This window comes from Camelus ferus, chromosome 4, assembly GCF_009834535.1.
Source record: "Camelus ferus isolate YT-003-E chromosome 4, BCGSAC_Cfer_1.0, whole genome shotgun sequence".
Taxonomy (NCBI): Eukaryota; Metazoa; Chordata; class Mammalia; order Artiodactyla; family Camelidae; genus Camelus; species Camelus ferus.
The window spans coordinates 22011103-22024297 of NC_045699.1; the positions used below are offsets into that span (position 1 = coordinate 22011103).

Sequence of the window (13195 nt, forward strand, 5' to 3'; positions counted from 1 at the left end):
ATCTGTATTTTAGTATGCGTATAAAAGATAAGTCTCTTTTTAAAAACATCACCAGGCTCTTATCACACCTGAAAAAAAAATGAAAAATACTCATCAAATCCTGTCAGTGTTCCAATTTCCCCAGTTATCTCATAATTTATTATAGCAGGTTTGTTTGGATCAGGACAGAGTGATCCTTTTAGAAATTAAACTGGATGATGTCACTTTCTTGCATAGAGTCTATGCGTGTGTTTGCATGTCTCTGAGAGTGAAGACTCCGATCTTTTCCATCCACAACGCTTGTGTTCAGGCCCCCACATGCCACTCCCACTTGGTACCCTCAGCCTCAGTCTCTGCCCTCAGCCACGGGCCTCTCTCAGGGCTCTGACTGAGCTAGACCTTTGCTGCCCTAGATTTGTGCATCTAAGTCTCTGACCAGAGCAACTTCCTTCCAATCCTCCCAGAGCCTCTTCCTGGTCACCCTCAGCTCCCAGCTGCTGTGTCCTCCCACCTTGCTTAAGGATCCCCCAGAGAAGGTTATTCCTGCCCCATTTCTCCATCTTGGCATCCTGTTTCTCATCGTGTAGTTACTTTTCACTTGTTTTTTGACCATCTGTTCCTTTGGATCTTTCAGTTCCGTGAAGATGGGACTGGTCTCTTCTGTTCATCATGACGTGCCCTGCACTCAGGCACCATGCTTGACATAGAGGAGATGCTCAATATGTATTTGTCGAATTAGTACATTTGTTGAATTAATGTACTAATCGGAAACTATAGATGAGTATTCAGAGTAAACTGTGAGGATTTGCAGGGCATTAAAAAAAATACAGCCATCCTTTATTGAGAACTTAGCAAGTGCAGGGCACAATGATACTCCTGTGATTGTTCAGAGGGAGAGTGAGTTAAAGGATCTTTTGGGATGTGGTTTTTTTTTCCCCCCTTCTTTTTAATGACAACTATTGCAGGTTGTGTTAATCAACCCATATATACATAATTAAGTAATGTCCATTTGTTGGGGTGTGGTAAGCACTTACCCAGGATTATTGGTGACTCCTTTGCCATTTCTCAACTGTGGGCTGACTCCCTCTCCATTTGAAGTTTATGTGAATGAGCTGTCAGACTCTTAGGGGATACAGTGAGCTTCACTGCCTTTTGTTAACTTTCTACCATCTTTTATCTGCCTTGTTTTCTGATACCTTCTTCCATCTCGATAAAAATGGCAACCTAATATGACACCCCAAAAGCAGATACTTGGGAGCTTTGCCTTTTGAAATGTTTCAAACTTCTCCATTGCTTATGTTTTGAGAATTAATCAGTCTCTCTGGTTCTCCCTCTCTCCCCTGCTTCCATCGCCCCTTTCTTCATGCTTGTAGAACATTGTGGGTGGAACTCCTTAGAACGGAGTGATATTAGTGTTACGTACATTTATAAATAATGAGCAGTTCAATATCATGTATCATACACATTTAATAAAGAGTCTGAAGACTTGGCCACTACTAAATCTAAAGTACCCTGAAACTGCTTAAAACTGAAGAGGGTTTGGGGATTTATGTGTGATTTTTATTATTGTATAAGGTAATTTCTGTGTGTTTATTTTATTTTTATCGTCTAGGGTGGAAGTATTCAAGCCAGCAAGGAGTATTTTTTAAATTATAAGCAGTATAACTAGAACTCAAAATGTGTTAAAACTCCATGTAGCTGTGATAAAGTAGCATTTTTAAAGTTATAGGCATTTTTTGGTTTCATCTGTAAACAATACAGTTATAAGCTTTTAATTTCTATTTATTTTGCCAGTGCAGAAAGTTTTCTGCAAGGGTAGCTTTACTTATATGCAGTTTAAAAAAAGCATGTGTGTATGAAGCTCTGTGTGTCTAATTCCCCACTGATTTAAGAGATTCTTTGTCATTAAAAATTTCTGGCCCCAATTTAAAAGAAACTGCACTAACAATGTATTATTTGCTTTGATTAAAATAATTCTGTGTAGTTACTACAAGAAAATTAATTCCATGATCAACTATTTAAAGTATATATGTTTTGAGAGAGCCTTCTCATTGTCTCAGTACAATATTATTGTTTAGATACATAGACGGATCCTAAGATCTCAGTAGAATTTACTAAAATAGTATAAAGATGCCTTTTTAGCCAACTCAGTATAAATAAAAAAATTATTTTGTAATATATGTCTTTAACTTATGAAGGAATTTATTTGAAAGCATTTTATAAAACTGCAAAGTATAAAGCAAATGTAATGGAATATCTGTACCAATTAATGTACAATGTCATACTGGGAACGTTTTGTGAAACCATGATTCCTCCCAAGGGGCAAGAAATTTTGCTGTAGCTATTTTCATGCAGTTTACAGTGACCGCCTTAAGATATAAAAGGTTGAAATAAAAGTAGGAACATAAAAGAAAACATTTTGTGAAATGTAACAGATACTTGAGTAAGAGTAACTGTGATCCTTGACCATTTTCCCATTTCTGAGACTCATCTCATCAGACTGGAGATAAGGTGAGCACCCTGTTGTGGTGGTTTAACAAACGTTTGAGTACTTCTCTACATCAGGCATTGAGTTAGTCTGGAGGCAAGACTTGACAGAGGGCACGTGGGTATGGATGGCAGTCTCTGGGAAGCCTCTGCTCCCCTCCTCACTTGTTCTCCAACCAAGTCTCTAAGGGACAGAGGGTGGAGGGACATGGTGTGGGGATATGTGAATTCACGTGGTTTGTAGTAATAAAGAAAAAAAGTTGGAGATTTTATTGTTTAAATAGTAAAAACAAATTAAGGCAAATAATTCTGTGTTCTCTGGGTTGGAAATGAGGTTTTAAGTCTGACAGCAACAGGAAAAAAGAATGATAGTTTTGACCATTATGACAAAACCCTCATAAACTCAGCTGAAATAATTAACTGGGAAAAAACTTGAGCATAAAGAAAGAAGACTAATACAAAAAAAAAATCAAGAAAGAGAACACTTTGGTGGGAAAATTGGAAAAAAGATATATGCAGATAACTGAAAAGGATAAACACAGATCAGTAGGGCAACTGTATTTAGTTTCCTATGGGTGCTGTAACAAATTATCACAAAGTTGGTGGCTTAAGCAACACAGACTTATTTTCTTACAGTTTGGGGGTCAGAAGTCCTAAATGGATGTCACTGAACCAAAACCAAGGTGTCGCCATGGCCATGCTTACTTGGGAGCCTCTGGGGAGAACCCATTTTCCTGCCTCCTCCTGGCCTCTGGAGCTGCATTGCTTGCCTGGTCTCATGACCCCTCCCTCCGACTTCAGAGCCAGTAGCGCAGTCTTTTCAAATCACTCTGCTTCCATGGTCACATCACCTTGTGCCTTTTGTGTTGGATATTGTTCTGCCTCTCTGTTGTAAGGATACTTATGATTGCATTCAGGCCTCCCCCAAATAATCTAGGATAATCTCCCCATTTTAAGATCCTTAACTTAATTACACTTGCACAGTCTCTTTTCTCATATAAGGTAACATTCATAGGTCCCAGGGATTAAGACTTGGATGTCTTTGGGGCCATTATTCAGCCTAACCACAGCTAAAAATAGCCTGCATGGGGGAGATACATATACATACACACACGCTGTGTTTGAGATTGGTTATCTCAGTGTGGTGGGATTACAGGGCATTTATAATTTTGAAAAGTCCCCTTTATACCATTTTTGCACTGTCAAAACATTTTTATGGGATATGTTTTATTAATGATCAGAAAAAAATAAACTTACTCTCATCTTTGGAAAGGGCCTTTAAAAAAAATAGGCTTGTTTTCTAGAATAGTTTTAGATTTACAGAAGAGTTGAGAGTTCCGGTTTCCCCTATTACTAATATGTTACATCAGTGTCATACTGTATTACTATTAATAAACCAATACTAACACAGTACCACTAACAAAAGTTCATGCTTTTTTCAGATTTAGTTTTTACCTAATTGGCTGTGACAGTTTCTCAGGCTTTTCCTGCTTTTTGATGACCTTAATGCTTTCGAAGAGTACTAGTCAGATATTTCGTAGGATGTCCTTGGAATTTGTCTGGTGTTTTTCTCATGGTAAGACTGCAGTTACGGGTTGTTGGGAGGAAGACCACAGAGGTAAAATGACGTTTTCATCACGTCAGATCCAGGGTGCATACTATCAGCGTGGTTTATCACTGTTGACCTTAATCATGTGGAGAATCTTCACAAATTCATTGGCTATTTGCTACTTTTTTTTTTTCCCTGTCTCTCAGATTCCATCAAGATGGTCAAATAAAAAAATCCACGTCAAATTGTCATATTCTTTCCAACATTTGCAAGGGAGTCTTTTAGCCTTTATGAGATTCTGAGCATGGCTAAGTTAATTTTAGGTTGAAGATTTCTTAGAAACATGTGCTCATCATTTTAAGGATGTCTAAATTTAGCTGGGTGGTTTACCTTTTGTAATTTCTCAAAAGTTATGTTCAACTACAAGTTAGATCAGTTATTCTTTTACATACTGTACATTATTTACAAAAATATAGTTGGACTTAAAGTTTCTTTTGATAGAGGGAAAATAATATTAGGTAAAAGATTGGAAAATGTAGGTGTGAAATACACTAGACTAATAGTTTTGTACTTGGGCTTGCTGTTCCTCGAGAAACCCTGACTTTCACAGACCAGGTCTCTTGTATTTCTAAAGTGCCCTGTAGTTCTCCTTTGAAGTACAGTACCTATCACATTTGTGACTGATGAATATCTGGCTTCCCTGCTGGACTGAGAACTCCAGGGGAGCAGGGACCACATGTGCTCTGCTCACTCTTGTGTCTTTCATGCTTGGCACGTAATAGGCACACAATTACATATTGACTGACTGTCATTGCATATGCCAACTCTTTTGAGCACATTTAGAAATGGGTTACATTTATGGGTAAATAATCATAATAATGCTGTGTGAAAAAGCTAGTGTACAAAATGTAAAACAATAGTAATAAAAAATATACATGGAGGAAGAACACTAGAAATAAATCTTGTAAAATATTAACAGTGGTTATCTTTCGATTATGAGATTATGGCTGGTCTTCATTTCCTTCTTTGTTTTTCAAGGAGTTTATTATTTTATAATCAGGAAATATCTGATTATATTACATGATACTTTTTAGAATCAGATTAAATTGTGAGCCTCATTATAGAAACGGTTCAAGTCTAATATGTTTAAGGGGCTTAAGGGCAAGATAAGAAAGTTGCCAAGTCACTGACCATCTCTAAGCCTACTTTATTATTATTTTTTCTAGTTTTATCAAAACCAGTTCAAATATTTTTTATCTGATATTAATTTTAAAGTTCTGTTTCCAACTACACTGGAATGACTGTTATATCGTATGTATCTTTAATTTACTAATTTAAGTTTTGCACATTTAACCTGTTAGATTAAAAACTTCAGAGAACTTGGCTTTCCCTTATTTACTGTTTTTAAAACGTCAAAGGGATGTAAAATCCAAGTCTTAACTTGGGAGTATCAGCCTGCTCCTTAAAACAGAAGTAACTCATTTTATTCCTTAATTAACCCTCTTTAGATGGAGGAGAATCCCTGGATTAGGTGAAAAATCTTTAAAAGACCCTGTAGATTTTATAAATCCAGGCCATTTGTACTTTTCTTGCCTGTTTCCCGAGGATAATTAAATAGTGATGGATTAGAATTAGGCTGCAGCAGAGATTGGGGGAAAAAAAATCTCCCGGCATCCCTTCCTGCAAAAGCATCGGCTTCGGCAGCGAGCGTAGCTGCCACTTTAACTGACATGTCTTAAATTCTGCCCTGGGAAGCTCTGGGATGCTGTCAGCCGCTCGGCAACTTCTTTTCTTATGCTCATTAATTGAGAGTCTCACTGGAGACCCAGAGATAAGACAGAAATTGAGGAGTTCTGTTGCCTTTTAAATTGAGGATTGTCTCTTCTTTTTGTTGGCTTAAAAAAAAAACCTTGTAGAAGAGAGAAAAAGCATCTTCACAGTGGGGCTATATTCATTCCTTCAAAGTTACAGCTGCTCTAAACCTGTGAGTATCTTGCATTTATTTAGCTATTCCTGGGGGTATGATTGCAGCGTTCTCTTTAGATCTGTAAGGATTTAATTTAGGGAAAGCTGTGCCGATTTTAAAAATTTGAGTTAAATTTCACTGGAGACCTGCAGTTTTTGTGAGTTGACATTGTCTTCCTTAAAGCCTTCATGTAGAGCCTGCCAGGGCTGCCCCCGAGGCCCCCAATCTTTTTTCTTAACTTCCTGAGGCTGAGTGCTGAAATTGGAGAAAATAGCGAACCTTGCTGCCGAGGAGGATGCGGTCTTCCTGGGATGCCATGGCTGGTTTACTGCTGCGCCAAGGTGTGCACGGGGCTGCAGAACAATGGGAGGAGGATGACGGCTCACTTTGTATTCACTGTTTGTCTTTTGTCATTTGTTGGCTTCATTACAGCGTTTTGTTTTGTGAGGATGATTAAAACCTTAAAGAAAAATGAAGTCCCGTGGCATGCTCGCAGAATAGCGTCTGTTGATAGTCATGGACTTCACCTCTAGCTGCGCTGCGCAGGCTTCAGCCAGTCTCTTTGTAGCCGATCAGAGTAAATGGGAGTTACCCAAAAGTGACCTCTGCATGGCCACCCTTTTCTAATTGTGCATTGGAGTCGGTGCCATTTTTTTTTCCCCTGGTGACGCAGACCCTTTAGTCTAAACATCTGTCCTGAGTCATTGTGCCCCACTTTCCCCCCGCTGGAATTCACTGGAGGCTAGAAATGTATCCTTGCTGAATTATTGAATCAGTTTTGAACCTTTTGTAAAGATAGAGGGTAAATTTTGGTCCCCACAATAACCCCCCTATGTTCTTGATTGGTCTTTGTTATGTGAACGTGTTATTATTTTAGTGATCTGACTGATAATATTTGGTTGCGGATCTCATTCCTTTATCTTAAAATCACATTAGCTAAAGCGATTTCTAAAAGTTGATAAGTTCAGAGATCAGTGGTCAGAATACTTTTAAACATAAAATGCTAACAGTCATCTGTGTAGCTGCAGGTATGTTTGACTTAAGGTGATGTATTATATGAGTTTTTTGAGTGCTAGTATTTTGGTTGATTTCCTGCAGTGTAAAATAAATCAAGAATTTAAAAAAAGAAACTCTCCACCACCCAGACATCAAACATCTGCTGTTTTTATTTTTAAACATTTCGTCATACCTCAGTGCAGCAGCTTTGAATTCAATGAGGAAAGATTCCTGAAAATAGGAAATTCTCCTTACCTTAGACTTGCAAATTTATATTCATTCTTCATTTCATTCATTCATTCAACAAATGTTTGCATTTGTTGCAAAGCTCTTGCCAGGCTCTGGGTTCGTGATGCTGAACAAGATATGATATCTACCCTTGTGGAGCAGTTATTTTTAGCAGGTGAGGCAAGTATTCAGAAGCTGCCTAATTATTTCATTATATTTGTGGTAATTTTCAGTAGTAGAAGTATAGGTACTTTGCAGCCAAATATATAAAAGACATACAAATACTTGCAACAAATTCTGCCCCAGATCTTCTGGAGCCACAGATCCTTGGTATGCTTGAGCTAGAAAGAGATTCTGAAAATAATTTAATTAGTTCAACAAGCATGCGATATGCACTACATTAGGTGCTGGTTTTAGGTCATTAAATAAGACATGGTCCCTGCTTTGGAGGACCTCAAATTCTAGTCTAGTGGTAGAGGGAGGGAAATTGATTATGTTAGTATATTCTAGATGTTATTGATTCATTAATTCAATAAATATTTATTACTGGTCTGCTGTAATGTTGGGCACTGTCACAGGCACCGTGCTGGGCACTGGGGTGGAGAGTAAGACAGAAACTCCCCGCCCTCTGGAAGCTCTTAAGGGCCATGGCAGAGAAATGATAGGATGCCATGAGAATACACAGGAGGGGGAAAGGGGTGTCACTGCCATTTACTGAGCATTTCCAGTGGGCCAGCTGCTAGTTGGTATTCTGTGTACATTAATCGTCCCTTCAATCCTATAAACTGTTAACGAGCAAGTAAAGGGAGGAACAGAGAGGTTAAGTAATTTGCTTAAGGTCACACAGGAAGTGAGTAGAGGAATAAGAACTCGGTCCCTGGTGTGACTTGATTTCAAATCTCTACCCCTTCCTGTGGTCCCCAAATCTGGCTGCTCCTCAGAGTTACCTGAGCTTCGGAGGGAGAATAGTGTTAATTACAGGTGTCCCTGAGGACAGTGGATGGTGAGTTTTAGGAATCATTCTTAGACTACTCCCTCAGTTTACAGATGGCGGAGATAGAGTACATGAGGCCAGAAACTAGATTTCCTGATTTCTTAGCCACCATTCATTCCATTACAGTACCTTGGAAGATATGTACTAAGAAATCAAAACCAGAATTGAGAGCAAACAGCAGACCCAAACCAACCCACCAACCAAATTAACAACAACAACAAGAAATTAACAAAACAGAATAAAATAAAAGCAAAATAATAGCAACAGGAGCCTGAACCTGTAAAGTGTTTGGCTGGTCTTGGCTCTGAAGACGACCCCTGGCAGACCTGACCCGCCTGCCCTGATGCCTCAGTTCAGAGGTCTCCCTGAGCTCCCCGATGGCTATTACTTGAGAATGAACTAGGGAAGATTTTTTTTTTTAAGCAATGGGAATATCTTGGCTTATTACTATTCATTCAGGTATGTACAGTTTATTGGGGGCTACAGACCAGAAACTGTCATTGGGATGTAGGGGGAAAACTGTGGTATGGGGATCAGAGTTCTGTGGGAGCAAAGATGTGGGGCTACCAGCGTAACTCTGGGTGATACGTAGGAGTTCAGGGAGATGCTGACCTTGGGGGGGCGTTCTGAAAGAGGAGATGTCTGTATTGAGGCAGATACTGCTAGATACTGGGGGCACTCAGGTACAGCAGCAGGGCTTATTAGCGCAGAGGCCCTGAGATATGAGAGACCCTTGTAGGAGAGGAAAAATTTTCTCCTCTACCCTCTTATGTTCCTACCTTGGGCCATGCAAATTAAAGGGACAAAAGACAGATTAGCAAGGGAAGAGAAAAACAAGTTTAATTGCATACGCATGTATGGAAGTTTATAAAGAAATGTGCCTCCAGGAGGTGGTTTGAATTTGAGGCTTAAATACCGTTTTAACAAAGGATGATAAAAGTGTGGAGAAGAGGCTAAACAAAAGAAAAGGGGTTTTTGGGCTTCTGGATGAGGGTAAGTTATTGGAAGATGACTAGAAAACGTCTAGTGAATAAGGATTGTTTAGTAAGGTTTTCTTGTGGATAAGAGTCCTCTCAGGTGATAAGAGTTATCTCTGGACTAGTTGTCTTCACGATGTAGGTGAGGGAGACATCTTTACAAAAAGAAATTGATGCCTTGCTTTTAGACAGAAAGGAGATCAGAGAGCTCCTTGCCTTCAGCTCAAAACAATCTTGATGTGAAAATGACATATTTTGAGGTGACAGACTCTGATCCCCTTCACCATAACCTCCTTAGGGTTTGCTAATAAGCAGTTCTAGTGAGGTGAGGCTGGTTAGAGAAAGACTGATGCAAAGGGTACCTTCCCAGGAAGCTGTGGCAAGGCCAGTGACGAGTCACTAAAGTGTAAGCTGTGAAGTCACCTTGCTCCTGGCTCTAAGACTCTGGCCAGAAAATTAATAATTTAGAACTTAAATAGGCTTTCATGACCTAGGCTGAGAATTTAATATATTTGTGTGCATATGCATATGAATGTGTATACAGATTATGCATGTATATATGTACACACACACACATAACATATGCATATAGATACATACTGGTATAGGTATATATCAATCATTGTTTTTATAGAAAATCAGTTTTGATTTCCAACCCAGTAACTTATAAACAAACTCTGAAGACATAATCCACTTACAGCTTGTATAGTTTTTAATCTCCTATATATATTTTTTTAAGTTTTTTTTTTTTTTCAATAGAGGTACTAGGGATTGAACTCAGGACCCCATGCTTGCTAAGCATGTGCTCTACCACTGAGCTATCACCCTCCCCTCAAACTCCCATTTTTTGCATCAAATCTCTCATTTGATTAGCAGAAGTCTCTGAGGACTGTCAAGAGATAAGGCATTTTGAGGCTCTGTGTGGTTTCCTGAGCAAAGCAGTAAGGGAGGTTTAGCAGCTTTGTGCTCTGTCATCATTTTCGTATCTGAGTGGAGAAGAAACGTGCTAGATTCTTTTTAAAATGTCTTCTGTGTCAGGCCCAGGACCCATGGTAAGTCTGTTTTTGTATCTTAAATAACAGCTGTGTTGACTGATCTCACATTTTACAGATGAGGAAAACGAGGTGGGAAAAGGTTAAATCAGTTACCCAAGATCATTCACAGTGCTGACTGTGACCCCATCGTGTTAAAAGTTGGTAGATCTCTGCTCCTCCAGGCTGTTGTATGGTGTCCCTTAGCCGCAGGTTGCTTAGGGAAGTGTAGAGAGCCCCCTTCTCCCTTTTTTAGTGGAGTCCCAGTGTACTCTGCCTACATGTGTCATGAAAAATGGTTAGGGTTTTTTTTTTTTTTTTTTTTCGCCTCATGCCCAGAGATCTTCCTAACGTTCTGACTTGCTTTCCACTTTTCAGCACAAAATTTACACTCGTCTTGTGGCTCATTTTAGAAAGGGCAGGACTGCATCTTTAGGCAGATTATATGAAGATGAATTTGATATTTCATGCTTAGTTTGCTTTTCTTCTGTTATTTCAAGAGTCCACAGGTGTGGGAAGTCTTTAGTGACCATTCAAGTGGTATAAATGGATTTCTCTGGTGATCGTTTTAGATCAGTGGGTTGTGGGATAGCTTATTTCAAGTCATTACAGGGGATTGTAATGGGAATGAAGTGTGGAACGAAGACCTGAATTTCTCCTGTGGTTTGGGGTTGTAGCCATTATCTTCTTAGTTACTGGGTGGGGCAGAATTTGAACCTCTTCATGAGCCAGCAAACCAGGCCTTAATATTATATCATTTATGTGCCACCACCCCTCCTTAGTATTAGCTTAGGTTTTTGGTTTTTTAAAGGCAATAGCATACCTGTATAACAAAACCATTTTGTATGCCCACTTGATGTCACAGGCTGAGTGTATGTAGTACACTAATTATCAAAACAGCCACACTTGGAAGAGCTAAAAAAAAAATTAAACTTTGGTACTTAACGACTGGAGTATTTATATGCTTCCCCTTTGCTGTTTTGCTTGTCTTATCTAGTAGATGTTTGTGGAGGAAAGCCCTAATGTTTACTGATAGCTGCTTGCTTGTGAATGAGGACTCTGTGATAATAACATTCATGGGTGCTTTCCATGATCCATACATGTGACATAAAATGGCAAGTATTGAGATGGTGTTTGGCCCAAGGGTGCTAATACAGAATCAGTACAAATGTCATTGATCAAAAACTTATTGCACATCTCTGGGCTAAGATAGAGAGTTCCTGTCCTTAAAAAGCTCATAATCTACACACAGCAACTAAAAAGTAGACCACTCATCATACTATGATGAGTTTAAAATTCTGACCATGGACCCAGAGGAGAGACACATTATGTAGTCTGGAAAAAAATTTTTTAATTGAAGTATAGTTGCTTTACAATGTTATGTTAGTTTCTGATGTACAGCACAGTGATTCAGTTATACATATGTATATTCTTTTTCATATTCGTTTCCATTATGGGTTATTACAAGATAATGAATATAGTTCCCTGTGCTATACAGTAGGACCTTACTGTTTGTCTGTTTTATATATAGTAGTTTGTATCTGCTAATCCCAAATCCCTAGTTTTTCCTTCCCCGCACTTTCCCCTTATGTAACTGTAAGTTTGTTTTCTATGTGTGTGTCTTTCTGTTTTATAAATAAGTTGATTTGTATCATTTTTAAGATTCCACATATAAGTGATATCATATGACATTTGCCTTTGTCTGACTTACTTTACTTAGTATGATAATTTCTATCCATGTTGCTACAAAGAGCTTTTTATGGCTGAGTGGTATTCCATTTTGTACACCACATCTTTTTTATCCATTCATCTGTTGATGGGCATTCCGTTTGCTTACCCTGAAAAACTTTTGGATAGCTTTTATGTTTTCTTTCCTTCGTGGATCATGAGCTAAATGAAAGGCAAGCTTGTTTTAGCATTGCTTTTTAAAAATTTTAAAAATTTCTTTTTTGCTGCTCTTGTTTTAGGTGGCGTTTTTAAAGAAATGGTAAATAATTACACCTATTCAGGGCCACATGAAAACCTGCATTTGCTCTGCGTCCTGAAAAGATCTGCATCTCTTCTTTGAGAGACTAATGAATATGGCAAAGTGCTGCTAAGTGGCCTCTGGCCGCAACGGCAGGAAATTTGAACTGCTGAGTAGCAGGAGTGCATGGGCTGTCTAATGGGAGGTTCTCAGCCCCGGTCACTTAATTCTTTTAACAACTTCAGCACCACATTTATGTGATGTTTCAGTTTAAAAAGTGATTTTACAAAATGAAATGCACTGCTTCCTCAGAACCTCCCTGTGAGGTAGGCAGGACACAGGTTTCGTTATCTTTCTTCTGGCTTTCGTGTGTGTGCTGTCCCCACCCTTTTTTTATTGTGGCAAAATACATATAACACAGACTTCACCATCATAACCACCAGTTCAGTGTCATTAAATAAACCCGTAATGTGGTGCAACCATCACCACCATCCATCTCTGTAACTATTTCCATGATGTAAAACTGAAACTCTATACACATTAAACAGTAACCTCCCCACTCCCCGCTTCCCCCAGCCCCCGGCAGAGGTGAGTGATTGGACCAGACTCACACTGCTTGCACACCTAGGATAGAACCCCGCGTTCCGCCTTATGTCCCAGCATGCTTTCCCCTAAATCATGCGGGAGGAAGTGGTACAGTGATGGAGCCCTGGTCTGGGTATTGCTCTCTGGTTGAGGATCCCATCAGTCTCTTTTTGCATTGACCACTGTCCTTGCTGCCTCTGACTCTGAAGCACATGTGATGGCTGGACCTGTTGGTGCGTCCATGACCTCAGGGCTTGGCATTCTCCACTGGCACCGGCTGGTCTACAGATGCCAGAGCCCAGTGGCCACTCCCGTTTGATCCCTGTCTCTGCCCTTTGCCACAGGGTCATCTGAGCTGTCTTTTAAAAACATCTTATTTTGCAGTAATTCCAAACTGAGAGAAATGATACAAAAATAACACAGAGAACTCCTGTATT

At 39.3% G+C, this 13195-nt stretch overlaps 1 protein-coding gene across 5 annotated transcripts in view; it reads left to right on the forward strand.

Moving 5' to 3' along the window:
- The window catches only part of TTC39B (tetratricopeptide repeat domain 39B), a 129123-nt gene that overhangs the window by 41351 nt on the left and 74577 nt on the right, over nucleotides 1-13195 (forward strand). For 2 of the 5 annotated variants that reach the window (XM_032477681.1, XM_014562362.2), the window contains exon 1: nucleotides 5837-5999. The exons of the other annotated variants lie outside the window; for them this stretch is intronic. The gene's annotated coding sequence lies outside the window, so the exon portion shown is untranslated. Of the gene's footprint in view, nucleotides 1-5836; nucleotides 6000-13195 lie in introns of those variants that run through there. 5 annotated transcript variants of the gene reach the window in all.